The following is a 27,632-nucleotide window of genomic DNA, read 5'->3' as shown; positions in this document are numbered from 1 at the left end:
CTAAAACCAGATCAAATAAGAGACTAAGGGGACCCAGTAGTTCAGATCCAGAATCTTCCCATAATGATCTCCTAGAATTAGGTTGTTGGTAGTAATTAGAAATGGTTGACCATATAGCACCTGTAAAGCCAAATAGGACAAGCTGACAAGAGCTAAAATGTCAAGAGAAGCTTCCAGTTTGGAAATCAAGGATTAGAACAAAGCCCAAAGGGGTTGGAATTTTCAATAAACAGAAATAAGTCCTTAATCTACATGCAAGGGCATTTGGTCTATCAGGACCAGGGTAAGGCAATCCAGATAGTTCAAGACCAAAACACTGGAAAACAAATAATGTCTACTTCCTTCTAGGGGAGGATTTGTTTGGCAACTGCTCACCCTTCCGTGATTCCTCTTGGGTGTATATAGCTGTGGGTTGCCTCTTAAAAGTATAAATGATGTCTTTTGGTAGCTGTCAATCCAGAGTAATATAAAGTTCTATTTATGATAGCACTAAAAGAGGAGCCAGTGACTATATATTTAACAAACTATTAGATGTTGGAACCTAATAAATTATTTCCCCCAAATCTATCTCAACACCAATTCACCAAGAACCTGGATTGCTATTATGAGTTCAGAGGTCCCTGTTGCTCTTCTCCATAGCAAGAGTATGACTTTCTCAAACCTCACTTAATGATACCAATTTCAGGTAACTACTGGAAGTCAACATTGTTCCAAGCACTAAATCTTAAAAATCAACTGTACAGACTCTAGTCTATATTTTCTGAGTTCACTCCAGGCTCTGCAATTTACTAACTCTGACCCTCAGCAAATTATTTAATTATGTTAATCTGTATATATTCAAAATAGGCATCGTAAGACTACATGCCTCAGATGACTGTTGTAAGAAGATAAAATGAGATAAAGCATATGAAATGTTCCAAATGATGATTGTCATCATTAATAGTGTGAGAGAAAAATAAAGTATTCAAAACAGATGGATGTATCAGGAACTGGCATGAAACTAAGAGGCCAGGCAGTCCTCCGAAAATTATACGAGAGCAAAATTTTCTGATGTAAGAGTATAAGGCAATCTCACATGAAATGGGTAAATAATGCAATGATAATTTCTTTAAACAATTTATCCTGAGAAAGACATTAAATTATAAAAAAGAATTCATTTAAAAAATGTGTCCAAAATGAGAATTGACAAGAATCAGAAGTGGAATATCAAAAGAAAGAGAGCTACTGTCTGTTGCCCAACAATGAGCAAAGAACCAGTTTAAAACTTTTGCTTAACCACTGTAATGAATCCATCCCATCATCTCTGAAAACTCCATTTTCTGAATCAACATGGAAATAAAATTATTTGGAGTTTAAGAAGTAGTGTTTTGATGAGAAGAAGTTTCACAACTTTAGTAAGACTGGGTACTGAAGCTATAAACGGTCTTTTTGAGATAATGTTGCCTTGCTCAAACAATATTTCCAAATTTGGGAATATTTACGGAAATTTGGGAATTTAATCTACAGAAATAAGTACACCAGGTTTTATACATAGAGAAATCCATTTCAGTATTTTATGGCAACAAAAATAGAGATTATGCAGAAAGACAGAGTGGCAAAATGACGTATAATAATTTATCATATAAAATATTATGCAACTATTAAAAGCAATACATTAGATAAATATGCATTAATAAGAGAAGGAAATAGAAAGGAAAGAAGGAAGAGTGGGAAAAAGAAAAGAAGTGGTACCCCTGAATTTCTAAACTTAACAAATTAAGAAGCCCATTTCAACAAATCAGGAAAACCATGATACTTTCCCCCAGGGTTTATAAAAAACGTTCTACGTTGTTCGTTTTCTAGAGTTAATAACATGATTTAAAGCTGCAGCACTCACTGACTGTTGAATGAGAAGCAGTATACTCATCTAGATATCTGTGAAACTTCTTAATTTATTCGATATTAGCCTATCTATTTACATTTGTGCATAGTTCCCAGCTGTAAACCTGTAGTCCTCGGACTCTAACAGAATTAAGTTCTCATTTAAGAATATGATTTAAAGAAAAGAATGTAGCACATATACACAAATATAACTGAGGGAATATGTGTGAGAATGAGGCCAATAAAGCAGAACCAAGATAGGAGACAGAGCTCCAATGATATTGTTGGATAGACCTGTGCTGAAATTCAGCCCAATTTTCAGATGTTCAGATAAAATAAGCCAATACATTCTACTTTGAGCATGCTTGGGTTGGGTTTCTGAGACTGCAGGTAAATTCATTCTTTATCTAGTAGGAAGAAGAGATGGGTAAAGGTATGGTTAGGTGTTGATTTGGTGGCAGAAAGTCAGGATAATACCAATCTGTTGGCATCAGTTTTCTATATTAAAAGAAGTTAAGGTTATTCCTGAGAGAATAAAAAGATGATGGAGTTGGGTGTAACAAACAAAGAAATTTGAAAGGTAGTGGGAGAGTGCTGTAGAAAGAAACACAATGTAATGTCCTGGTTCAATTAATTTCTCAAGATCTAATTTCAAACATGCATTTCTTATTTTATTCAAAAACATATAAAAACCTAGCAATCTAGCAACTATTTAGAAGAAAATTAGAAAATATCCAAAATCCTACTACCTTAGGACGATATTTTTTTACTATCTAAATCTCTTCTTGTGAGCAATGTTATTCTGTGTGGCAAAGATTTTACCATTTTCTGATCTTCCCTTTGTCATTGAATGAGAACTCATATTGTACATGTAATTATTGTCTTAATAAGTAGATTGATTAAAAGATAAAATGAAAACCCATTACTTCCTGGTTTTAATTACTACCAAAATACAAATAGTATTTCCTTAGTATATTATTATAATTTTAAGGACTCACATATTTTAGTTTTTAATCTATATAATCATGACCATCTTCATATACAATGCTAAATATGGAATTTCACTGTTTTCTTTTCTTTCCCTTATAGTTACTCTGAAAATATGTCCAATATATTTAATCACTTTTTTCCCTAGGCTACTTCTTCAAAAGATGACACTAACAACTTGAATTCTATTTCCTAGTTCCTGTGGATTCTATTTAGTCATAGCATATATTTAGTCCCTTTCCTCCTAGGCCACTTCTTCAAATGATGCCACCAACAACTTCAATTCTGTTTCCTAGTTCTTATTTTCTGTATGAATCATTCTCATTTGTGTCACTGTACTGTGATGACAAAAAGACATTTGACAAGAAAAAAAATCAAGTACATTTTTCAGCCAGGTTCCAAAAACTGTACTTACAAAACTACAGTAACCTTAACATATATTTATATTCTTAAAAAATTTACATAGATTCGTCTTTCTAAAACTGTGCAAAAAGAAGGGCTAGCCGTAACCGATACAATACAAATGGAGAAGCAATTCCGTGTTACATGTGGGCCCATTTATAAATACTGCTGCCAATACTACTACATGCTAAAACATTTTATCTCTAAATATAATCCCCTTATTGCTATCAACTTTTATGGGAAGAATGAGAATATGTATTTTTACAGCCCATTGAAATTTCTAATGCGCTTTTGTTTTAAAGAGGAAGGCTTGCTATGTTGCCTAGCCTGAACTTGAATTCCTTGGCTCAAGGGATCCTACCACCTCAGCGTCCTGAGTAGCTGGGACTACAGACATGTACCACTGTGCCTGACTCCAATGCACTTTTAATTTCAGTTTTCTGTGTTTTTCCTTACAATCATCCTGGGGAGCAGATATGACCATTAATCTGCTTCTTCAGATGTAAAAACTGAGGTTCAAAGGAATTCGTTGATATATCCAATATCATACGGCTAAGAAGTAGTTGGCTCAACACCTGCTTTTTCTGTTATATAACACTGCTACGAGTTAGGGAGACAGATGTGAATTCAAATGCTTGCTTCAACATTTATTGCTTGTAATTCTAACCAAATTCACATATTTATGTTGGTCTCTGAAATTTTAGAGAACATTGTCTACACTGTTGGTCTAGTAAGGATTTTATATTACTCCACTGAAATCTTTTAATGTAAAGTCATCAACTACCATTTTATTGATAATTTCAGTGGATGCTTTTTAACCTTCTGCTGTATTTGTCATTGCTGTCTTTTTCTTACTGAAGTACTCCATTCTTTCGATTTTTGAGACATCATAATATCATAATCACTTTTCCTCAGTCTTCTTAAATGTTTTGTTTCCCCTCAAAGTTCCATTCTTCACTCTGTCCCTGAGTAATCTACATCTTCTCCCTATGTAATCTCACCCTCTGCATGCCTTGTCATCCATGTGTTGTTATTTCACTGTATTTGGCTAAATTGTTTCTCCCAAAAAGATATGTCTAAGTACTAACCTGAGCACCTCAGAATGTAACTTTATTTGTAATAGGGACAGGGGGCAGAGAAATTCAAGGCAGAAAGGGGCAGATTCCTGGCAAAACCCCACCCTCAAGCCAAAAAGCTGGAAACTATGGCCCAAAGTGAGAACTTCTATCCCTGTTTTCTGGCTCGAATGTTGCCTTTTCCTAAGCCACCCATGGCCCCACCCTGTGCCATCCTGTGCCTATAAAAACCCCAGACTCAGCTGCTAGATGGGAATACAGCTGGACATCAGAGAGAAGTGGCTTGACATCAGAAGGACAGCTTGACAGCATAACTGTGGAGAAGAATCTGGCTGGAGATGACCGGACTTTGGGGAAAGATCGTCTACCCACCCAGTCCCCTTTCCAGTTTCCGTTCCCACTGACAGCCACTTTCATCAGCAATAAAATTCCCCACATTTACCATCCTTCAATTTATTCATGTGGTCTTTTTTTTCCCGGATGCCACACAAGAGCTTGGGAGCCACAAATGTGGATATGAAAGTCTGTCACACTGACTCTTTGCTCTTGCTGATTCAGGGCAACCACCTTATGCAGAAAGGCAAAAGGTTCACTGAGCTGTTAACACTTAAGCTAAAAAGCACTGTGACACACCCTCTGTGACTTCAGAAGTCACAGGCACCCCCACCTGGATACTGCAGTGGGACCTGCTTGGAGTTCACTACTGCTGGTGCTAAATTGTCCGGCTGGTTCCTACACCTGCTCACCTGTGTGATCCCTCCTGCAAGGGGTGGAACACAATGGGTCCAAGTGAGTGGAGTTTGGTCCTGCTGGCACCGAAGGGGCTGGCTGGTTCCAGTGGTCATTCACTCCAGTTCCCACACTTGTTCACTCATGCACTCCTTTCTGTGAGGAGTTGAGTGGGCTGAGTAAATGAAGCACCCCTGTTGTGAGTCCTGCAAAGGGGTCAGGAAAATCCTACTTCATCTGGAAATAAAGTATTTGCAGATGTAATTAAGAACCTCAAAACAAAATCATCCTGGACTTAGTGTGGCCTCTAAATCTAATGACTTGTGTCTTTAAAAAGGAAAAGACACACAGATGTAGAGAAGAAGGCAATGGGGCAATGTGAAGATGGAGGTTAAGATTGGAGTGATGTATCTACAAACCAAGGGATGTCAACGATTGGCAGTAGCCACTAGAAGCTAGAAGAATGATATACAACAGCCTCTCCTCAAGAACCTCCTGAAAGAGCCAACCCGGTGACACCTTTATTTCAGACTCCTAGCTTTCAAAACTGTGAAAGAATACATTTCTGTTCTGTTAAGCCACCTAATATATGCTAATTTGTTACAGCAGCCCTAGAAATGAATATATTCCCTAACCTACCTTTTTAGCCCAATTTATTGGCTACATCAATGTCGTGTCCCCAGACAGGTAAACATTTTGTCCAAAACTGAGATTTTCAAATGCTATCCCCAAACTTGCTCTGTTTACTATGTTAGGCAAGAGCAAGATCATGTGTAGTCATAGCAATATCATCACTTAAGTAATGGCTTCTGTTCCTAGGGCTTCAGTTCAATGAGAAGTCTATGCAAATAACTATCAAATATATGTCTATAATCCTGATCTGTATTTCTAGCTCTGAATCAGTAAACTCTGCTACCTATTCAACATTTCCTTCTCCTTGGTATTTGAAAAACTACTTGTACCTAATACAACAAAAGAACAAATTGTGATGGCTCCTCCACTCCAAGCGTCATCCTCTTGGTTCTCTAAATCAACTTTCTCAGTGTTTCCACCTTATATAAGCTTGAAAAAAAAAACAAAAACCTAAGAGCCATCCTTTACACTTAATTCTCCCTAAGCCACTCCCAAAATATAGTCCACTTATGTTCAGTAACTCTTTAATGTACATCACCAGTCCCTCTTATATTCAATAACTCTTTAATGTGTTAACTTCTATCTCTGCTACCATCTCTTTGTGACCCACTCCTGTCATATCTTCCCCAGATTCTTGCAATAGTCTCCGGCCCAGTAAACTACAAATATTTTTGCTTTTCCCAGCAGCAAATCCAAAGAAAAACTAGATTGGTCCTTTTGATCACAATAGTGATCACATTTTACCTCAACACATCTACTACTCTTTGTAATACCCGAATGGATTCCTGTCACTTTTATCCAAAACCTGAACAAGTCCTCAAGACCCTGTTGAGTCTGGCCTAATTCCTCAACCTCTAGTCAAAAAGTTCTTTCCTGTTTTCCACCCACAATCAGATACCGCTGGCTTTAAAAATGCATCATGCTGAATTCTGAATCTCATTTGCCTAGGATGCTCTTTCTCTTGCTTCTTGATTGATAATGTCTATTATTTTTTATCTTAGCCTAAAAGTTACTTTCTTGGAAGAGACTTTCTCTCTTTTTTTATTTTTACTTTTTTATTTTTTGAGACGGAGTCTCGCTCTGTCACCCAGGCTGGAGTGCATTGGTGTGATCTCTGCTCACTGCAAGTTCCGCCTCCCGGGTTCATGCCATTCTCCTGCTTTAGCCTCCCAAGTAGCTGGGACTACAGGCGCCCACCACCATGCCCAGATAATTTTTTTTTATTTTTAGTAGAGACGGGGTTTCACTGTGTTAGCCAGGATGGTCTCTATCTCCTGACCTTGTGATCTGCCCACCTCAGCCTCCCAAAGTACTGGGATTACAGGCATGAGAGAATTTCTCATTCCCCTAGACTAGGTCAGGCTCATCTATTCTATGTTCTCCTAGCATTATTTTTCTTTATTCTATAGATGTCTTCATAGAATTCCACATTTATGTGCATGATTATTAGATTAATATTGGTCTGATCTTATATTCAGAATATGAGAATATGCTTGTCTTCTTTATTGTATTTCTTTTGTCTTTGCCAAGCATAAAGTCTGGCAAGAGGAGAAGTTAAATAATTGTTGAACAAATGCTACTGAATGAATGTGCAAAACACGCTTGGTGTGGGTATGAAACCAAGAACACATCAATCACCATCTCTGAAATTATAGAACTTTGATCTACAGAGATTACAGGAAATACCAATTTCCATTTCAGAGCTGGAAGTTAGAACTTTGATTCAAAATATGGCAGCATAGTACAAGGTAGCTGAATGACGCATAAACTGGAGCTCTAGTTAACTGTCTATTATCCAGCCCCAAACTGTGTCACTACAATGGAGGGGTGCAGAAAAACTGAGCCCCTCCATGGGGACACTGCTAATTTATGGAAACGTTCAACATCCAGGACTGCTTGTATGTTTCTTCCAGAGAGATATTTATTACTATCAGTGAAGGGAAATACAATAAAAACAATTATTCAAAAACCAATTTCCCTGGTCAGTTCCGTCATACACTGCTGCTACTATCATGAATATTTGTGTTTTAAATAAGTGCTTTTTCATTCTTAACACCTGCTCCTGCTACTATGTGATTTCAAACCTGAGAAAACAGTTTACCTGGCTGTATTGACGAAGAGGTGCAATATATCTTCTTAGGGGGTTTTATTTCCAGTGTGTTAGAGTGTTACTTGTTTATGAAGAAAAATTTCCCACTTTTATTGAGAGTACAATGTCTTTCAGAAGAAAAAAGAGGGCCTACTTTAATTTTAGGTAGCAAATGAAGTTGGACATTTGGGAGGAACAGGCCATGAAATGTACCTTTAGACAAATCTAGAGAAAGAATTTTATGATTAAATCAGGGCTAAAAATGAGAAAGCTAATTTCTCCATCTGATTTGTTTTTCTAATTATCACGGTGAACAGGATTTAATTCCTCAGCCAGAGCTCCAGCTATAACACTTCTCAGCTATTAAGTCTTGCCTCCTTTAACTCTTGGGGTTTCTTTTTCCTAAGGTCTTACATGGTGACAATAATTCCAGGCCTGGGTTTCTCTGAGGAGGGTTAAGTATCTCCTATTCAATAATAAATTTGAAAATATAGTATAAATTATCAAACAATGTACATGTCAGTAGTTAGATTTTATTACTATAATGAAATATAGACCAAACTCACCCTTTCACCTCTTTATTTGCCTAATTTCTAGCATACTTTAGATCTCCCTTAAATATTCCTTCATCTAGGATTTTTTCCTTGCCTCTGACCTACACTTAATCATGTCCATGGTGTCCTACTACTCTGAGAGAATCATAAGTCTCATGGTAATTGTGCATTTAGCTCCCTGTCTTCTTCATTAGACAAGGAACACATTAAATACAAGGACCTTTCTTATCTTACAAACCACTCTACCATCAGTGTCTTACAGAACACCTTGTATATATTGAGTACTCAATAGACACTTTTAGATGTAGGCATGGTTAGAACAATGGAAAACATAAGTTTGTAAAAGATGTTGTCTAAATAGAATATTATAAAATGGCATGGCCAGGAGTTATTCTATTTTTGGTGTTCAGTGAAAGAGAGAATTTAAATTTGACAAATTACTAGCACAGATTAATAAGTCTCACCTCTAAATATCTATGTGTGTAAAGTTATTCACCTGTTACTCTCAAATCAGTTGTTTTTCCTTATTAATATTAACTCATATGCTGTTTCTTTAAATGCAATCATTTACACCAAAGAATTAAAGGAATAAGATTAGTAATAATCTTCAACTGGTGAAAAGATTTGTAGTTATATTTAGCATTACCTTGGGGACCATATTTTCACAAGTTCTAAATGCCACTCTTTTCTCTCTGTGGCCTTGTAAACAGATCTATTGATATTGCCTCTTCATTTCAGTTGGCCACTCCTAGAATATGAATAGGCATGTTTTTTCCACAAGACCTTTATAAGGACTAATTAGCTAATGTTTGTAGAGTGCCTCCAAGATAATAAGTACTATGGAGATGCGAAGTGCCATTATGATGACGCTGTGCCTGTGGGATACTCTGAGATAGAAACTGCTTGAGAATGTGTTGCAGTGCATAGCTCAGTGGAATGGAGCAGCAGTTCTCCCTAGAATGCAACAACTTGCGCCAAAAAGAAAAAGCTTTCTGAAAATATATGCCTGAGATAACTTTCTCAGAAGCAGGTGAAACTTTGAGAGTGGTCCTGGCTAAATTAAAAAGTTGCCTATCACTCTAAGTCAGAAGCACAATTCCCTTCTACTGCCTGCTTCCCTAGGGAACTAGAAGAATATAAACACAGCTGCTGTGGAACTTTGGGCTTTCTAAGGACAATTTAATTTCCTTCTCTATATGAAGACTGCCTGATATGGAAGTGTCCTGCTCTGATCTCAACCTAACCCTTCTTCAGTGTAACCAGGATATGTGTACCAGAGCCATGGCAAAAAACATGACAGCAGGCTTGAGCTCCTAACCTGCAACATTTCCTCCTTCCATCTTGATTTTCTGTATTTTGTCCTTTCTTCCAAAAGTACTACTGAGTGTCTACTACTTTCAGATACTGTCCTAGTTAGAGACATGAAGGGGAATGGAATAAAGAAAGGAGCTCTTTTTTTTCTGGATATTGATGCACTCCTCTGGACTTCCAGTTCTTTCCTAGGTATATGTCCTTCTTCAGGTTGAATCATGGATTCATGAAGACATAATACATTTTGACCTAAAAGAGATTTTGAAGAACTTTATTTGACAGATGATAAATCTGAGATGTGTATGTGTGTGTGTGTGTGTGTATTATTACCAGTACCAATACTACTACTAACACTAATGGTAATAGTATTGAAGATGATTATGATAATGATAATGATAAGGAGGATGATGAGGATGATGAAGATAATGATGCCAAACCCTAGTTACCATGGGACCTAGATTTGGGGTTGGTATGCTTAAATCATATTTCTATATTGAGAAAGCTTCTCCTTCTCCTTCTAGGGAGAAATACAGCTCTTCTGAAGTACATTCCATCAGATTACACCCTCTAGTCATCATTTTATGTGGAGTCACATACAGACTTCTCAAATGTTCTTTAACCATTGGAGGTTTTAGTACTGAGTCACTGTATCCTTGATGACTTGAACATTTACAGATGTGATTTACTCGACAGTTTAGTATCTCAGTTCTTGATTGTCTCAACTCAATTTTTCCTTACACTTCTTTAGCTTCTGTTTCAATAAATGTACACTAGACTTTATTATGATCTGTAGCTGCACCACCTTTAAAATCTTAGTTTTAAATACCAAAATGTACGATAAAGATTCTGACTAACTTATTATGCCCCCCACACTCTGGCAATTAATCACTTTCATCTTTAGTCCAATTAATTGATCTTACTACTTATTTTATTTGCCATGAACTCCGTCAGGTCTTCTACTCTCCCCAGTTTACTTTCATGAAGAAAAGCACTCCCTTACACACAATTTTAACTCCTATACTTTACCTCTTTCATCTTCCTTCTCCTTCTCCACTTTGAATGTATTCATCTGTCAAAATCTAACTCTTCAACTGTGCTTTTCCTATTACTAAACATAATTGGAGAAAACACATAGGCATGCTTTTTAATTTTTGAATTTTTGACCACAAGCTGCAGATGAGAATGTATCTACTAGCCAATTCACCCTCTCACTTTCTACTCACTGTTGACTGCTAGTCTTACATCTTATTTTACCGGGAAAATAGAAGCAATTATAAGTGAACTTACCTCATTTGCCCACCACTAAATCTAACAATAAACCCACATCTGTACCGAAGCATTTATCTTCCTTCTTGTTACAATGAATGAACCCTAGGTTCCTGTCTAAGAATAATTCTTCCATTTGTACACTGATTCTTACATTGCCATCAATGTAATAACATAGTTCTGAAATTAAGTATCTTTGTTTGTCATCAGTTTATCTTCTTCTACTGAATTATGTCCATCAGAATGAAAATCTACTGTAATATGTTCCATCAAAAAATAAAACAAAACAAAATGCCTACACCCATTGTTTCATGAAGCATCTGCAATTCTCTGACCATTTCTCGGCTCCATTGCACAGCAAAACTTCTCAAAAGTATAGACTGTACTAATTTTCTTCTTTTCTTTTTCTTTTTCTCTTCTTTTTTTTAGACAGAGTCTCGCTCTGTCGCCCAGGGTGGAGTGCAGTGGCCGGATCTCAGCTCACTGCAAGCTCCGCCTCCCGGGTTTACACCATTCTCCTGCCTCAACCTCCAGAGTAGCTGGGACTACAGACGCCCGCCAAATTTTCTTCTTTTCATCTCACCTTTTCTCTTGAACCCACTCTCTTCAGGCAGTACTCCATACAACTTGACTGCAATTACCCTTGTCACAAAAGACCACCATCTTGTCAAACTCAAATGTCATATCTTAGTCCTTGTTGACTTCTCAATAGCATTTTACAAAATAAATGTCCTTCTTGAAACATTTCCTTTGCTTGACTTCTGGAACACAGAATTCTGGTTTTGTCTCTGCATGGTTCACACCTGTTTCTCAGTATTTTTAGCTACCCTCACTTCATTTTCCTTATTAATAAATATTGGCTGTTCCAGGATCCAGTCTTGGAATTCATCTCTCCTTTATCTTCACTAGTCCCCGAGATGAACTTATCTAATTGTATGCTTTTAAATATCATGTACCTGCTGAACATATAGTTCTAGCTGTATACATCTCCCAGGTTTCAAGCTTATATATGCAACTTTCCACTCACCAGCCCCTTGCAATTGTAATCTACCTCTCAACTATATCATTTCCAAGGCAGAGCTCTTCATTGTTCACCACAATTTTTTTTTCTTTCTCTGTCTTCCTTATTTTAGTGATGGGCAACACCATGTACTCAACTACTTGGCCCAAGAAATTTATTGCCATTTTTAACTTTTCTCATTTTCTTATTATCCTGCCAGATTTATCTTCAAAATATGTCCTGGAGCATTTTTCCACCATAATAAAAGCCACTTGTATCTATCACTAATACCAATTTGAAGGCTTCTGAAGTGGCCTCCCTTGCCTTCATGTTTGCCCACTGCAGTCAATCATCCTCAAAGCGGCCAGTGTGGACTTTGTAAAATTTATAATAGTTTATGCCACACTTCTCCTCAAAATCCTGCAATGGCTTTTCATACTGTTTATAAGGTGCTATATCATCTGGCTCCTATGCAAGTCTCCAATGCCCTCTCTTACCCATTTAGATTTTTGACCTTCTTCTTATTAAAATACACCACACTTATTATTGCCTCAAAGGTTTTGCATTGTTGTTCCTCTTGCCTCAACATTCTTTACTAGACTAATGTTCATATATCCCTTTTCCTTATCCCTGACTCTTCTGTGACTACCCTATCTAAAATCAAATGTCTCTATTAGTCATTGTATTAGCCTGTTCTCATGCTGCTAATAAAGACATACCTGACACTGGGCAATTTATAAAGGAAAGGGGTTTAATTGACTCACAGTTCCACATGGCTGGGGAGGCCTCACAATCATGGTGGAAAGTGAAGGAGAAGCAAAGTCATGTCTTACATGGTGGCAGGCAAGAGGATATGTCCAGAGGAGCTCCCCTTTATGAAACCAACAGATCTCATGAGACTTATTCATGATCACAAGAACAACATAGGAAAGACCCACCTCCATGATTCAATTACCTCCCACTGAGTCCCTCACATGACACATGGGAATTATGGGAGCTACAATTCAAGATGAGATTTGGGTGGGGACACAGACAAACCATATCAGTCTTTTTCCATTATCTCATGTGGCTGGATTTTTATTCATATTATTTATATGACTTTTCATTATATTATAGGCTTGTCTGTTATTATTTGTTTCTTTATGACAAATAAGTTCCATAACATAAAGATTTATTCATATGTAATTTATTGTGCATTTCTGACACTGTTCTAGGTTGTTGTACATTAATGTACATAAAGTACATTACGTCTTTGTACATTACTTCTACATATATAATAAACAACAATCTAGAACAATGTCAGGAATGTGGTATGCTCTCAACAAATATTCATTGAATAATCAATGAATCTTAACATTTAGTTCATCAATTATGTTAACTATTAACTATTAACATTAGTTCAACATATAATCAATGAATCTTAACATTTAGTTCATCTGTTATACTGATCTGAGAGTATCTTCTATGGGTGTGCACAGAGTAAACTGAATTATCAAACTATTTACCTACTATTTCAATAAATGTACACTAGGCCTTATGATCCAAAGCTGTTCCACCTTTAAAATCTTCATTTCAAACATCAAAATATATGATAAAGATTACAACTAACTCACCCTGAAACTGAATTATCGGACTATTGACTGTTCTTAGGTCCTTTCAATACCCAAAATTTTAAAAGCAGTTTTTCAATGTCTTACATTTTTAAATTTTGGGTTACAACCCATACAAAGTATACTAAAATCAATTTGGTGACTATGACCAGTAGTTTTGAAAACTGAAAAAGAATGGAAAATACTATGGGATATTACATATATTGTAATGTTTCATAAAATGTTTCATAAAACATTGGTTTTAGCAGCATACTTGTTGTGAAAAATGGTCAGAATCAAAATTGAGTCACTAATCTTAAGAAAGCCCTAAAAACTAGAGTCAAGAAAGTCCCTAAGGAGAGAGTTTACATTCTTGAATGTCTGATGACAAAAAAGACTGCAAAGACCATAACCTTGCATAAAGGCCATCACAACCTTACACAAAAATACTTCTATAAGAACATCTGCCAAGAAATGGCCTATCCAACTTCAGACTAGCACCATCCTTGTTATTAATTATCCTTGTAGCCAAGAATAATTATTTCAAAACAACTACGTTATTCTCCTTATTTTTTTCCTTTAAAAACATTTGCCTTTTCTGCCTCCCCAAATATACATAGTTTACCATGGCATACGTAGTCCCTTTGCAATGCCATATTTCCAAATAAACATTACTTTCTGTTAGACAGTGTTTCTGTTTGTTATTCAGGTTGATATATATGATGTCAGAAATAGGATCTTAAGAAGTTCACTATATGAAGGAATTAGCAATTCTCAGAACCGGTGTGTAGTACACATTTGAGTTCTCCACTTTCACAGCTTGCTTTTTTTTGCCCTGGTGAGTCTTTACTCAGATTAATTCTCCATCCTTTTGGTAGAGATTTTTTGACTTTACTTGGGTTCTGGTTTGGATAAGGTCATCTTAGTAAAGGACCATGTATACCTCCTGGGATGATAAAAGTCTTTTCATCTTTTCTGGTAGTGAGTCCTTTTTGGTATAAAGATAAGAAGTGTCTTTCTAGATTAAATATTCTTTATTTCTACAGAATTTACATTCTGTCTGTGAGACATGTCTCCTCTGCTTTGCATGCCTAGTTCAAAATTTTGTTTCATCTGCATGCCTGGGTTAAAATGTTTTAAACACATTCATCTTAGTCTATTTTTATTTGGGTTGACTGCATTCCCTTGCTGTTTTCTAAAAATATTTTAAGAGCAAAAATAAACATTACGGAAGGGAATTCAGAATGGCTGATATAAAAGCCACTAGGGTAGTTGCCATCATCTAAAACACTGGTCTGAAATTCTGACATTATCTGACAGGATTTATAAGATTTTCATTGTTCTCAAGGGATTAATAAGGAATGAAATGAAATTCTTAAACTTAAGGCATGCCAAATTTTCTTGAACTCCAGTCAGCTACATATTACGGCCTACACTTGTGCATATTTTTAAACTGATAGACCAGTTACATCAAGGATAATTCAGAACTGTTCATATTATCAATGACCATTCAGAGATAGTCATTATTTAAAAAACCTGCAGCTGTAGGGGGAACATACGGTGTCTTCTAATTTTTCTGTTTCTCTCTTTCTCTCTCTCTCTCTTTTTCTGTCTACTTTGAATCTGCTGACTTTTCTACTAGTGTTGAGAAAAAACTCACTGCTTATGGAATTCCAGCCAAGATTAAAAAGGAAAAAAAGTCTTAAGAGTCCTCCAAATTAATGGCCTTACAAATTACAACCGCTCCGTAGTAACCAACAGCCTAGACAACCTTTTAGAAATATAAATTCATAGTTGTCTAACATTGTATACAACGATGGAATGCTTAATTTAAAAATTAATAATCTAAAAAAACTAGATAATTGTTTATAAATGTTAGGCTCTCTGGTCAAAATCTTGAACTTAGCACAATAATACATCTCTGTCTAGCAAAAAACTGTTACTTTTCCTGCCCTAAAGAAGCTAAAAGGAAAAGGTGAAAACAAAAAAAAAAAAAAAAAAACCTGCTAAAATTCTCACCTAGCTGCATTTGTTAATCAAGCAAACTAGACCAGCCAACAAAAGATAGATTTGTTATAAATGTAACACTGCTTAGAGATTGTGTTTTTCTTATACAATTCAGCCAGTCCTAGCTAAATATAAATTTTAAAAATTTAACCCCAAAGTTATTTTAAATTGATTTACAAAAAAGGGTAAAAGAATTTTTTTTACTTAAATATTTTTACTTAAATAAATGAAAGTACCATGGAAATACCTTTACCCAAAATTTTAGTCTACAGGCTTTATTAGATTACCTGTCAAGACACATAAAATTTAGCTATGCAAACAAGTCTCAATTTTTTCAGAAATATAATTTGAATCTAAGGGTCCGTTATAAACTAGTGAGTTTTCGTTTTGTTTTGTTTTACTATCTTATGACTAAAATTCAGAAGTGAAAGCTATAATGTCTTTATTTGTGTGTGTATGTGCATTTAGATGGGTTTACATATGTATATGTTCATGTATTATGTTATATGGTATGTCTACATGGTCAAAGCTGGTATAGTTGTTCAAAAATTTCTTAAGGATAAAAGAATGTTCATATACAAGATAAAATATATAGCAATTAACCTAAATGCCTTTAGTTTGCATGACTCCAGTAAATTTTTAATAAATAAGCTGGTTTTAAAATTATCAGTAAAATTAAAAAAAAAGTTTTCAGAATTATCAGCCTGTATTTTTACCTGGATTTACTGTTCAGACAGCTTTATATGTGTCTCTGCTATATATTTAAGGTGTCAGGGTTTGAGATAAAGATTATGAAACTATACATGCAGCCTAAAATGGAATGATCTTTGTGTAATTTTGTGATAAATAAGACCTATTTAACATTATTAGTTTAGTGAAAATAGCTGTATCTTCTGAGTTACCAAGTAAACATTTTTACTTAGGTGAACAACTAATATTCACAGGCTATAAAAATAGTTAACCAGGAAAGTATCTTAAAATGATTAACAGCTTTGTCTAATGTTGTTAAAAGGTAATTGTAAACGAGATAAACATTTATAAATAAATGTTTCATGTCATTTGAAATCTTAAAGTTACATTAAATAATAGATATTTATTAAACACTGGATTATTTCCAAATAAGATTAAAACAAATTATGTTACAGGGAAGTATGTTTCTAAAATTATAAAATGCTTCTTGTCTATAACATATTGACATGTTACAGACAATTCAAGATTTCTTGCCTCCTGGGTCTTCACTAAATTTTAAAGTTACTAAGATTAAAAATTCTAATTTATATATATAATTTTTATGTAACTGTATATAAATACGTATAATTATATAAAGTGTGCCAAAAAAGATGTTTTTAATTTTTAAAAATTATGAATAAGATATAAAAACACGATATTTATTGAAAAAGCATAATTTTTTCTAATTCAGAAGTCATTTGAAGGTTGCTTTAAAATACATATTTAGGAAGGAAATAGAAGCAACAGAGAAAGAAACCAAAAGTAGGAGAGAGAGAGATGTGGGGAAAGTTACAGATATGAAAATGTATTTTTGGTAAGAAAGGTTAAAATGAAGAGAAAAATTTTGTATAAAAAAGAATCTTGTATGGTAACTGCTTCTCCTAAAGTAAAATAACTGATTATGTAAGAAAGAGGAAGTATAGGACAAAAGAGAAATCCAAGGAAGCCATATATGATCTGTGTAAGTCATAGTAAGGTTCATGAAAAAGAAACTTATGAAAGGAGTGATGTGTGTGATCAAGTTGGCTAGAATTAAAAGGTGATTATTTATAGTAGTCTTTCTAAAGATAGACTTTTGATACTAAAAACACATTAATACAAAACTAAAAACAAATGGGTGCCTAATGTTAGAACAAGGTTTCCTTAAAGTATTGATTCACTTTTAGTTACATTGCATGAGGTATTAATTTTTAATTTGGAAATGCTTCTTTTTGAAATTTCTCACACGTGTATCTCAGAAGTTCAACTTTTGTTCTACCTTACTGCATGTAATTTGCAAATTATGCATTATTGTCTTTTTTTTCTTCTCTGGAAATCATGTATCTTTTTGCTTGGTTGGGGTGCTAACTCTCTTTTTCAACCTTTCATCAGCTCCTGTAACTATTTTTCTCTGGTTCCAACTTTTGTTGTGGCCAGATAATGAAATGTTTATCTTAAAGGCCTAGAAATGAAATGTTTTTACCCAGTATAACTTGATTCTATATTCGTGGCTTTTCTTGATATGTCTGAATAGTTTCATGTAACCAGGAAATTTCCCATGCTCTTACTAAGAGTTATGCACTCCATGCTCAAGGTACTATTTTCTTTGTCTGTATTTCTCTATAACATGGTGTACAGTCACGATTCTGTACACATTTTTCTTGTATCTGATTAAATGCAAGTACCATTTTCATTAGGTTTGACTTCCAGGTAATTTAAGAAGGCATCTCATAAGAATAAGAAATCATACTGCAGAAGGTTTTTCTTTACGTATTTACCTTTTTGGTAGCTGACCTAAAAAATAAAGATATTTCATGTTTTATCAAAATAATTTTCTATGTTGTCTTTATTCGTTTTTTCATTACTTAGGAAAACTGAGTTTTTAAACGCTTAATGTTTTTATATCCATATAACTTTTTGTTTTGCTTTTGAAATATTTTGACTATAACTCTGGATAAATAAATATTATTTTACATAACCTGTAATTTTGGGTTTTTAATTTTTTTTTCCTTTTTGTCATTGTTTTAATTTCGTTTTAATAGTTTTGGGAGTATGAGTAGTATTTTGTTACATGGATGAATAATATAGTGGTGAGTTCTGAGATTCTCGTGTACCCATCACCAAACTAGTGTACATTGCACCTAATGGGTAGGTTTTTATATCTAGCCACCCTCCTACCCTTCCTCTTCTGAGTGGCTACTGTCCATTGTATCACTCTGTATGCCTTTACATACTCTTAGCTTAGCCCCTACTTATAAGTGTGAAAATACAATTTTTGGTTTTCCACTCTAGTGTTACTTCACTTAGAATAATGACCTCCAGCTCTATCAAAAGCTGATTTTGTTTTGATCAAGTGTTTTGAATCTTTTGAAATCTTTGGCAGGTTTCCCCAGAATCAAAATCCTAAATTAAATCTTTTGGGGATAAAATTAAATTTGGAACTTTCTAGTTAAGTGCCTCTAATGCCTCAAAGAGTGTATCTCTTTTCTTGTAGTGATGCTAAATAATTCGACTTATTTGCTAAATTATGTGGGAGATATTGTCAAATGATAGTGATACTATACACTCTTTCAGTTACATTTATGGGTATAAAGCTGTTAAATATGTTTGAAAAATTATACAAATTCATAAGTCTACTATATTATCAATCATAATTTTAATTATGCTAAATCTTTTCTACAGTTCTATTTGTATGGATATGTAATTAATGCTAATGTTCTAAAGATTTTATAGAATTTATTAAATCGGATGGTCCCGATGTTACACTATCACTCATGAATCTGGTTACCTTAAAATGCTACATGTAGTAAATTTAGCAAATTTCTTCGTCAATTGAAAATTTTCATCAGATTTTAACCATAAGCTATTTCAAGCTTTCACTATGCATAGTTATTGTTTCGAGTTCTCTAAAAGCATTTCCAATCAGCTCTGTTCCAAAATTGCTTTTTTCTAACTAGTACTCTTAAATACAGATTTCTGATAACTTTAAAATAAATGGACTAAATAAAAATTTTCAGAACTCTAATTGTAAAAAATGGATACATTCTATAACTGCTAACCAAGTTAAAGCAAAAATAAATTAATTACATGAAATTAAGTAATTGATAAAGACAATGTTTTATCACTTTTAATTAAAACATTGCTGGTTATTTACTTAAATGTTTTGTTTTCCCGATTCAAGAAAATTTTCCTTTATAAGCTATCTATAGTTTTAAACAATCTGGTAAAGTATACTTTTGTGAACAATAGAGGAGAAATTTGCTTTTCCTCCCTACTTGATTTATCTAAAATTTGGAAGCTGTTTGTGTATATTCTTACTTTTTGTTTACACAAGTTTAATAAAAATCTGCTCTGTCTTTGTAAACAGAATACAATTAGAAACATTGATTATGTTAAATATTACCAAGGCTTTGACTAAAATGTCATCACGTAAAATGTGCATAGAATGTCCAGCTTTAGGAGTTTGCAGCCTTACAGTAAGTAAAAATTGTCACTTCCTGGCAGTCTCAAGAACCTTTAGACACTATGAAAAATCTAAGGTATGCCTTAGTTTGGGTTCCTACCCTTAAAAGGTTTTTTTGTTTATTTGTTTTTTTGAGACAGAGTCTCGCTCTGTCACTAGGCTGGAGTTCAGTGGCGCGATCTCAGCTCACTGCAAACTCCGCCTTCTAGGTTCAAGGGATTCTCCTGCCTCAGACTCCTGAGTAGCTGGGACTACAGGCACACAACCACACCCAGCTAATTTTTGTATTTTTAGTAGAGACGGGTTTTCACCATTTTGGCCAGGATGGTCTCAATCTCTTGACCTTGTGATCTGCCCACCTTGGCCTCCCAAAGTGCTGGGATTACAGGCATGAGCTACCATGCCCAGCTTCAAGAGGTTTTAAATCTGAGATTCCTATATGATCAATGTGGAAAGAAAACGTTATATTTCCAGAGAAAAACTATTAATACACCTGTGCATTGTTTTATGTTCTTATTATCTCTGACTGAATCAGTTCCTGAAATTTCCTAATTTTCTCCAGTATTTGGCTACAAATCTGTAACTAAAACAAAAGCTACTCCGTTCCTATAAAAAGCAATATAGAAGTTGAAACTAGATGAATTTTAAGAAACAAACCCTGTATCTGATGTATGGACCACATAAAATGTTCGCTAAACTGCCAGATGTTGTGACCAGAAACACTCCAATTACAAACTAGGAGAAGTTAATGTTTTCATAGTATAAAAAGCTTTTCTCAAGACGCAGAGACAAGACTCCCAATCATAGTAAGAATCTTACCCCACTTGCTACCTTTTATACTTGACAAGGTAATGATTAATTGAAATTTCATAGTCAATAGTTTCTGCTGGTAACTTAACATAAGCTAGCCTAGGAAATCCTTCAGTACCCATTGGTTGAATTTTAAAAAATATATATGTACTATTGCTAGTACTACATGCCAATCTAGATAAATTTCTCTGGGAAAAGTTGACACTCATATATACAAAATAAGCAAACAAGTCACGTGCTTACAAAATACTTCATCTAATTCCCTATGCTTATTTGATTCATGCAATTGGTGACCTTTAAGTCTAGGTTTATGGCTCAAAACCATTACGTAAACTGGAATTGTCACATTAATATTAATATTACTTCATATTTTCCTTGTTTGAACTTTATATCTTTTACTAATTAAAGTTTTGCAGAAGTGCAACTTCTAACAAAATGATACTGACCCTACACTTTGAGCTGGCACCAAAAGACTATGGAACAGACAAGATTGAACTTAATAGTGAACTCTGAGTAGACTTAGCATGAGAGCCACTCCTTTTAAACCTCCATTGTTGCTCAAATATGGCTAAAAGAATGTTGACACTGAATCCTACTTGCTCATCATTCTCCCCAGTGTGGAATGAGACCAGCAACTGGGACAGGTACATTCTGGAGTCAAGGGACAACAAGTCTTAACTGTAGTGTAATTTATCAGTGATACTTTCAGACAAAGATCTTGATCAAAAGGAGGAAATGTGAAAGTCATCAGAATCCAAATGGAGCTACTAATGTTGAGAAAAGTATGACACAAAGAGGTGGGGAAGGCTATAAACAGAGAAGGTTCTCATGCTCGTATACTTTATAATGAAACCACGACCTTGCCCAAAGTCCGTCACAAACTTATACAAAAAATATTTCTGCAAAGACATCCACTCAGCAGCTGCGTGGCCAAAGTTGGACCAGTGTCACCTTTGTTTTAATCTCTGAAGCAATGGAGAATTATTTCAAAATGATTAGGTAGGCCGGGCGCAGTGGCTCACGCCTGTAATCCCAGCACTTTGGGAGGCCGAGGCGGGCGGATCACAAGGTCAGGAGATCGAGACCACAGTGAAACCCCGTCTCTACTAAAAATAGAAAAAATTAACCAGGCGCAGTGGCGGGCGCCTGTAGTCCCAGCTACTCGGGAGGCTAAGGCAGGAGAATGGCGTGAACCCGGGAAGCGGAGCTTGCAGTGAGCCGAGATTGCGCCACTGCACTCCAGCCTGGGTGACAGAGCAAGACTCCGTCTCAAAAAAAAAAAAAAAAAAAAAAAAAAAAAGATTAGGTAATTTTTCTCATTCTTTTTCTGTAAAATTTTTGTCTTTCTTTACTTCCCTGAATATGCATGGATGTATATTCCTTTTGTATATCCATAGTTTACTATGGATGTATATTCCTTTTGCAATGCTCTATTCCCAAATAGACATCTTATTTTTGGACAGCCTCTCCGTGTCTGTTATTTTGATTGGCAATGTATATGTGTGTGTTGAATAGTAAAGTAAAAATAAACATATATATTTTAATTTGGAATTGCAATTAAAAACTTTTAGAGTCACACTATAAAAATATTCCACTGCAACAGGAAATACAACTTTTTCCCTTGTCCATGGCAATGGTGAACCCAAGCCAGGAGGAAAACGCAGCCTTAGTGAATATAGCATGGTGGTAATAGAGAGTCTGATGTTGAATTACTCTTTTAATTGCTACCCTCTTTTGTTTTGTTTTGTTTTGTTTTGTTTTCCAAAGGCAAAAAGACCTTCAACTAAGCTTGTCCTGAGATTCCTATGTGTCATCTTTTGTGCTTTTCCTACATCACCTTCTAAATTCACACTTCACTTTTAGAAGGAAATGAGACTCTCTCAGTGACTCTTCCCGTAATTTGAGTTTTGGCAAACTGACGACTAGGAATCTGCCTTTGTAACTTTCTGTCTTTCTGGTGTGTTCGGTGAGATCTCCAATAAAAGACACAACAACCCAGTCTTGCATGGTCTCCATGCTAGTGCTCGTCAATAGGAAACAAGATTGCTGTACCTCTTAGAAATGAAATTTCTTGATACGTCCTTTTGTCGTTTCTCAGAAATATGCCCAAATTAACTTTCTTCTCACATTTTTCCAGACTCAGTCCTCTCGAGGGTTCTTTTTTATGTCAGCTCTAAATGGAAAGGACAGAAATGGAAGATAGCAGTCAATCTAAATGGTGTATATTCCTAAGACTCCAGAGAAGTTTTCCATGATAAGTGACTGTATTTTCAACACTGCCACAAAATTTTACTATTACCTGAGAAGTCAAGAAATACTAACATTTGTTAAATAATCATTATGTGCTAGGACCCCCATATGCACAACATAAATTAACCCTGTTCTATTTTACCTAGAGAGTTTTATCTTGCAACGTTTTAAATAAATTTGATTTAGCTTCTGAGATTTAAAAATCAGAACTTTTTACCAAAAATCCAGTTTTCTGGGTTCTCTGGAACTATCTGAAGATATAGTAAAGTAATACACAACAGCTCTTGTATTAGTTTGCTATGATTGCCACAACAAAATACCATAGCCTGGGTGGGTTAGATGACAGAAATTTATTTTTTTACACTTCTGGAGACTAGAGTTCAAAATCAGAGTGTCAGCAGGTTTGGTTTCTTCTGAGGCCTTTCTCCTGGGCCTGCAGATGGCTGCCATCTCCCTGTGTCTTCACAGTGTCCCCTCTCAGTCTCTGTGTGTGTCATAATCTTTCTTCTTATAAGTATCAATCACATTGAGTCAAAGCAGGTGGCTCACCTGAGGTCAGGAGCTGGAGACCAGCCTGGCCAACATGATGAAACCCCATCTCCACTAAAAATACAAAAAAAAAAAAAAAAAAATCCAGGCATGGTGGTGAGCACCTGCAATCCCAGCTACTGGGGAGGCTGAGAAAAGGAGCATTGCTTGAACCCAGGAGGCGGAGGTTGCAGTGAGCTAAGATTGTGCCACTGCACTTCAGCCTGGGCAACACCGCAAGACTCTGTCTCAAAAAAAAAAAAAAAAAAAACAGGCAAGAAAAAAAGAGGTTTCAGATGACCCTTTTTAGATGACGCTTTTGGCAGCAAATATTAAACAAAATATTATTTACATTACATAATTATATTTTATATATTGAATATTATTTATATTAAAAGCATCACAAATAACTTACCGATTTTTTTTTCTTGTTAAGCAATTTGGTTGTAGTTAGTACTTCCTAACTGTACGTACAAGCAATTTTTCTGATCTTTTCAGATTTTTCAGGGTCTTTTCTAACTTAAGGAGACAAATGCTGAAAACAATGACTTCGTATGCAACCTGACTAAAAATCATTACCACAAAACATTCATTGCTTTTTTTTAGGAGAAGAATTTTAGAAGAAAAAATAAAAAGAAACATGAACCAGTTAAGCAAGTGATGACATTTAGGCAATAGGTTTGACAGAACCTTTCCTTTTTTTTTTTCTTCTTGAGATGGAATCTCACTCTGTCGCCCAGGCTGGAGTGCAGTGGCCTGATCTTCGCTTCCTGCAACCTCCGCCTCCCAGGTGGTTCAAGCAGTTCTCCTGCCTCAGCCTTCTGAGTAACTGGGAATACAGGCGCCCACCACAGCGCCCAGCTAATTTATGTATTTTTAGTAGAGACAGAGTTTCACTATCTTGGAGACTGGTCTCCAACTCCTGACCTCCTGATCCACCCGCCTCAACCTCCCAAAGTGCTGGGATTACAGGGGTGAGCCACGGCGCCCAGCCGACAGAACCTTTCTATGCAAAATGTAAAAAAACATGAAGACTGGAAAAGATTCTAAATGGAATAGTGACTTTGTTGTTATTGTTGTTGCTGTTTTTTGTTTGTTTGTGTCTTTTTTTTTTGAGATAAGGTCTTCCTCTGTCACCGAGGCTGGAGGTCAGTGGTGGGATCTCAGCTTACTCTAACCCTCACCCCTTGGGCTCAAGCAATTTTCCCACCTCAGCCTCCTAAGTCTCTGGAACCACAGGCGCGCACCACCACGTCAGGCTTTTTTTGTGTGTGTATTTTTAGTAAAGACGAGTCTCACCATGTTGCCAGGCTGGTCTTGAACTCCTGAGTTCAAGCAATCCGCCAGGCTCAGCCTCTCAAAGTGCTGAGATTACAGGTGTGAGCCATGCACCCAGCCAAACTAGTCTTTTTTTTTTTTTTTTTTTTTTTTGAGACAGAGTCTCGCTCTGTCGCCCAGGCTGGAGTGCAGTGGTGCGTTCTCGGCTCACTGCAAGTTCTGCCTCCCGGGTTCACGCCGTTCTCCTGCCTCAGCCTCCCAAGTAGCTGGGACTACAGGCGCCCGCCACTGCGCCCAGCTAATTTTTTGTATTTTTAGTAGAGACGGGGTTTCACCGTGTTAGTCAGGATGGTCTAGATCTCCTGACCTTGTGATCTGCAAGCCTCGGCCTCCCCAAGTGCTGGGATTACAGGCCTGAGCCACCGCGCCCGGCCCAAACTAGTCATTTTTAAAATGGCAGTTGAATAGTCTTCAGTGAGTCCCGAGTTCCTTTTTCCTAATGGACTCTTAAGTCTCAGAATTCTGACAATCTAGATGTTTAACCTGATGATGTCTATACGTATTAATGGCTTCTGTGGTTTTAGAAGAACCTTAGTCATAATTCCATATTTGTTGGCTTCTTAATGGTACAAAGTATTGGGGAGATGATGACTGCTCATTCTCTTTTCTTAAATTTTTGAGATTTGACATGAAGGATAAGGTATGAACTGAGAAAAGCAATCTGATTAGAAAAAAACTGGAAATAAAAATCATAAGCTTCAGCTACTCCCTGAATAAATTAGTTGTCTTGGTAGATCCGCAATCCTCCCAAAAAGTACGAAGGGACTGCTTGGCTCTCTGAATGCTTTTATAGATAATTACCTCAATTCATTTTTGCCCAGTATCACACAGTTTTAATCACATTGCTAACTTGAATTAAGCAGACAAGTTACCCCAGTGTAACATTAATTCTATCAGGGAATCAGTTGTTTGTCCTTATTTAAAGAGGTGATCATTTGTTTTGGCATTCTAGGCAGACAAGCATGCTTGAGAATAAATATGAGAAAACTACAAAAAACAACTAAAACCTTTTTCTGATTCCCTTAAAAGAACGTCTCCACCACGGAGGTTACAGTGAGCCGACACGGTGCCACCGCACTCCAGTCTGGGCGACAGAGTGAGACTGCCTCAAAAAAATAAAAAAAAGAAAAAAGAACGTCTCCAATTTCAATGCATTTCATTGTTCATGGAAATATACAAAGTGTATTAAGGAAGTAAAAACACTTTAAATCATGTCACTTTTCAATCTAAGTGCGGAAGCAGTTTTCCTTTTTATAGGTTTTCTATTATTCTTATATGAATCAAGACAGTCGAGTGTTTTTATTTATCTTGAAACCTGTTCCTAATTCCTACTCTGCCAAGACCATAGATGTGTTTTCAAATAGTAAGCCCCTTTGCATATGTTGTTTATAGATAAACAACAATAATCAAACTTAATTTATAGCGAATTAATGTTGATCACAGTAATCGCAGATGTGCAATTAGCAGTTGGTTTCTACCTTTACTCAAAACCACAAAAACATTTTAAATCACAAAGATATTCACACTTTTTTAAATGTTCATTTGTTTGGTGGAGTAAGTTGCTGATATAAATTTGAGGTCAAATTCTGACCTCTACATAAATGTGAACGTTTTGGTTTGTTAGTTGTCACTTTTTAAATCTGTACCTAATACAAAATGTTAGTTATTTGAGGAGGGGATCTTCTGCTAAGAAATGCCAGGAAAAGCTTTCTGAGCCTCTACTGATTTTTTGTGGTGGCAAATGTGAGCCATAAGCCAAGACTCTAGTGGCAAATAGTTATTTCATTGTTTTGTCTAACTGTACACAATTTCATGAGGCTTATTATTTTATTCATAAATGAGGAAATCAGAATTCAGAAAGATTAAATAAGTTAACTGAGGCTACTAGTGAATGGAAGTCAAGAGTCAAACTAACTATGTTTAACTTTAGAGACCATAATTGTCTCATTAAGTCAAACTGTATCTAGGAATGCTACCTTTCCAAACTTCTATCAAAAAATGGCGGCATTGGCTGGGATTTGGATCCTGACTGCCAGTAGTCTCCTCTCTAAATGTGACTAGACTCACTGGTAGGTTTGGGCCCCACCTGCAGTGGACTCATATGAGATAAAGTGGCTTATATTTTCCTGCCGAACCCTCACTGTACACACTCCATATTGTCTATTTTCCACAAGTCATGAAATGAACCTTTACCAATTGAATCCTATCCCACCTTGATGGAAAAGCACCTAACCATTTCAAGTGACAAACTGATTGACATCTCAACATCTTCTTTAGACCGGAAAAGACTATATAATGAGAGACATATTTGCCTCTTCCATCTTTTTCCCTATTCCTCCCTCTCTTTCAGTAGGAGGTCTCTGGCCACACTTCTTTCCTTTCTCTTCTACAAACTTGCCTATCTCATTTATGGCCTAGAGCCTCCACACTTGCCTTCCCCTTCTCTTGGAACCATCTATTTCCAGATATGTGCAGGGCTTCTTTCATCTCATTAGGCATTTGTCAGCTTGTATATCACCACCTCTGAGAAGCCTTCCCTGACTGCCTTCACCAAAATGACCTTAATGCTATCAGGTTCTTAATCATCTAACATTACGTGTTTTGTTGTTTTCTTCTTGCACTAGAACAAATTAGGGAAAATGTCTTGTTCATTACTCTATCTGCAGTTCTTGAAGAGTGATGTGTGAGTATAGTAAGCAATCAGTAAATATTTGTGGAAGGAATGGATACATGAATTAATAAATTATGTAGCTGATTCTTGGTAAGTGATCAAAACACTATTTTTATTGAAATAAAAGCAATATACCTCCCTAGAAAACAGTTTGTTAATCTCTTGTAAAACTCAACATACAATTACCATTTGACATGGCATTTGCAATTTGGACATTTATCTTAGAGAAATGAAAATTTATATTCAAGCAAACACCTGTACACAAATGTTGGTAACAGCTTTATTTATCACAGCTACAAACTGGAAACAAGCCAGGTGCCCTTCAGCTGGGTTCAACAATTAAACAAACTAGTATATCTAT

At 35.8% G+C, this 27,632-nt stretch overlaps 1 protein-coding gene across 7 annotated transcripts in view; it reads right to left on the bottom strand.

The window, feature by feature from the left end:
- Positions 1-27,632, bottom strand: part of LOC103877537 (endogenous retrovirus group K member 8 Gag polyprotein-like) — a 376,678-nt gene that overhangs the window by 268,147 nt on the left and 80,899 nt on the right. For 5 of the 7 annotated variants that reach the window (XR_002517017.2, XR_002517020.2, XR_002517019.2 and 2 more), the window contains exon 4: positions 22,537-22,657. The gene's annotated coding sequence lies outside the window, so the exon portion shown is untranslated. Of the gene's footprint in view, positions 1-5,071; positions 5,261-11,395; positions 12,779-22,536; positions 22,658-27,632 lie in introns of those variants that run through there. The other 2 variants (XR_004177522.1, XR_002517022.2) reach the window with 2 other exon arrangements.

This window comes from Papio anubis, chromosome 12 (genome assembly GCF_008728515.1).
Source record: "Papio anubis isolate 15944 chromosome 12, Panubis1.0, whole genome shotgun sequence".
Lineage (NCBI taxonomy): Eukaryota > Metazoa > Chordata > Mammalia > Primates > Cercopithecidae > Papio > Papio anubis.
Note: the sequence above shows the minus strand (reverse complement) of the source record. Positions and strands in the feature narration are given on the sequence as shown.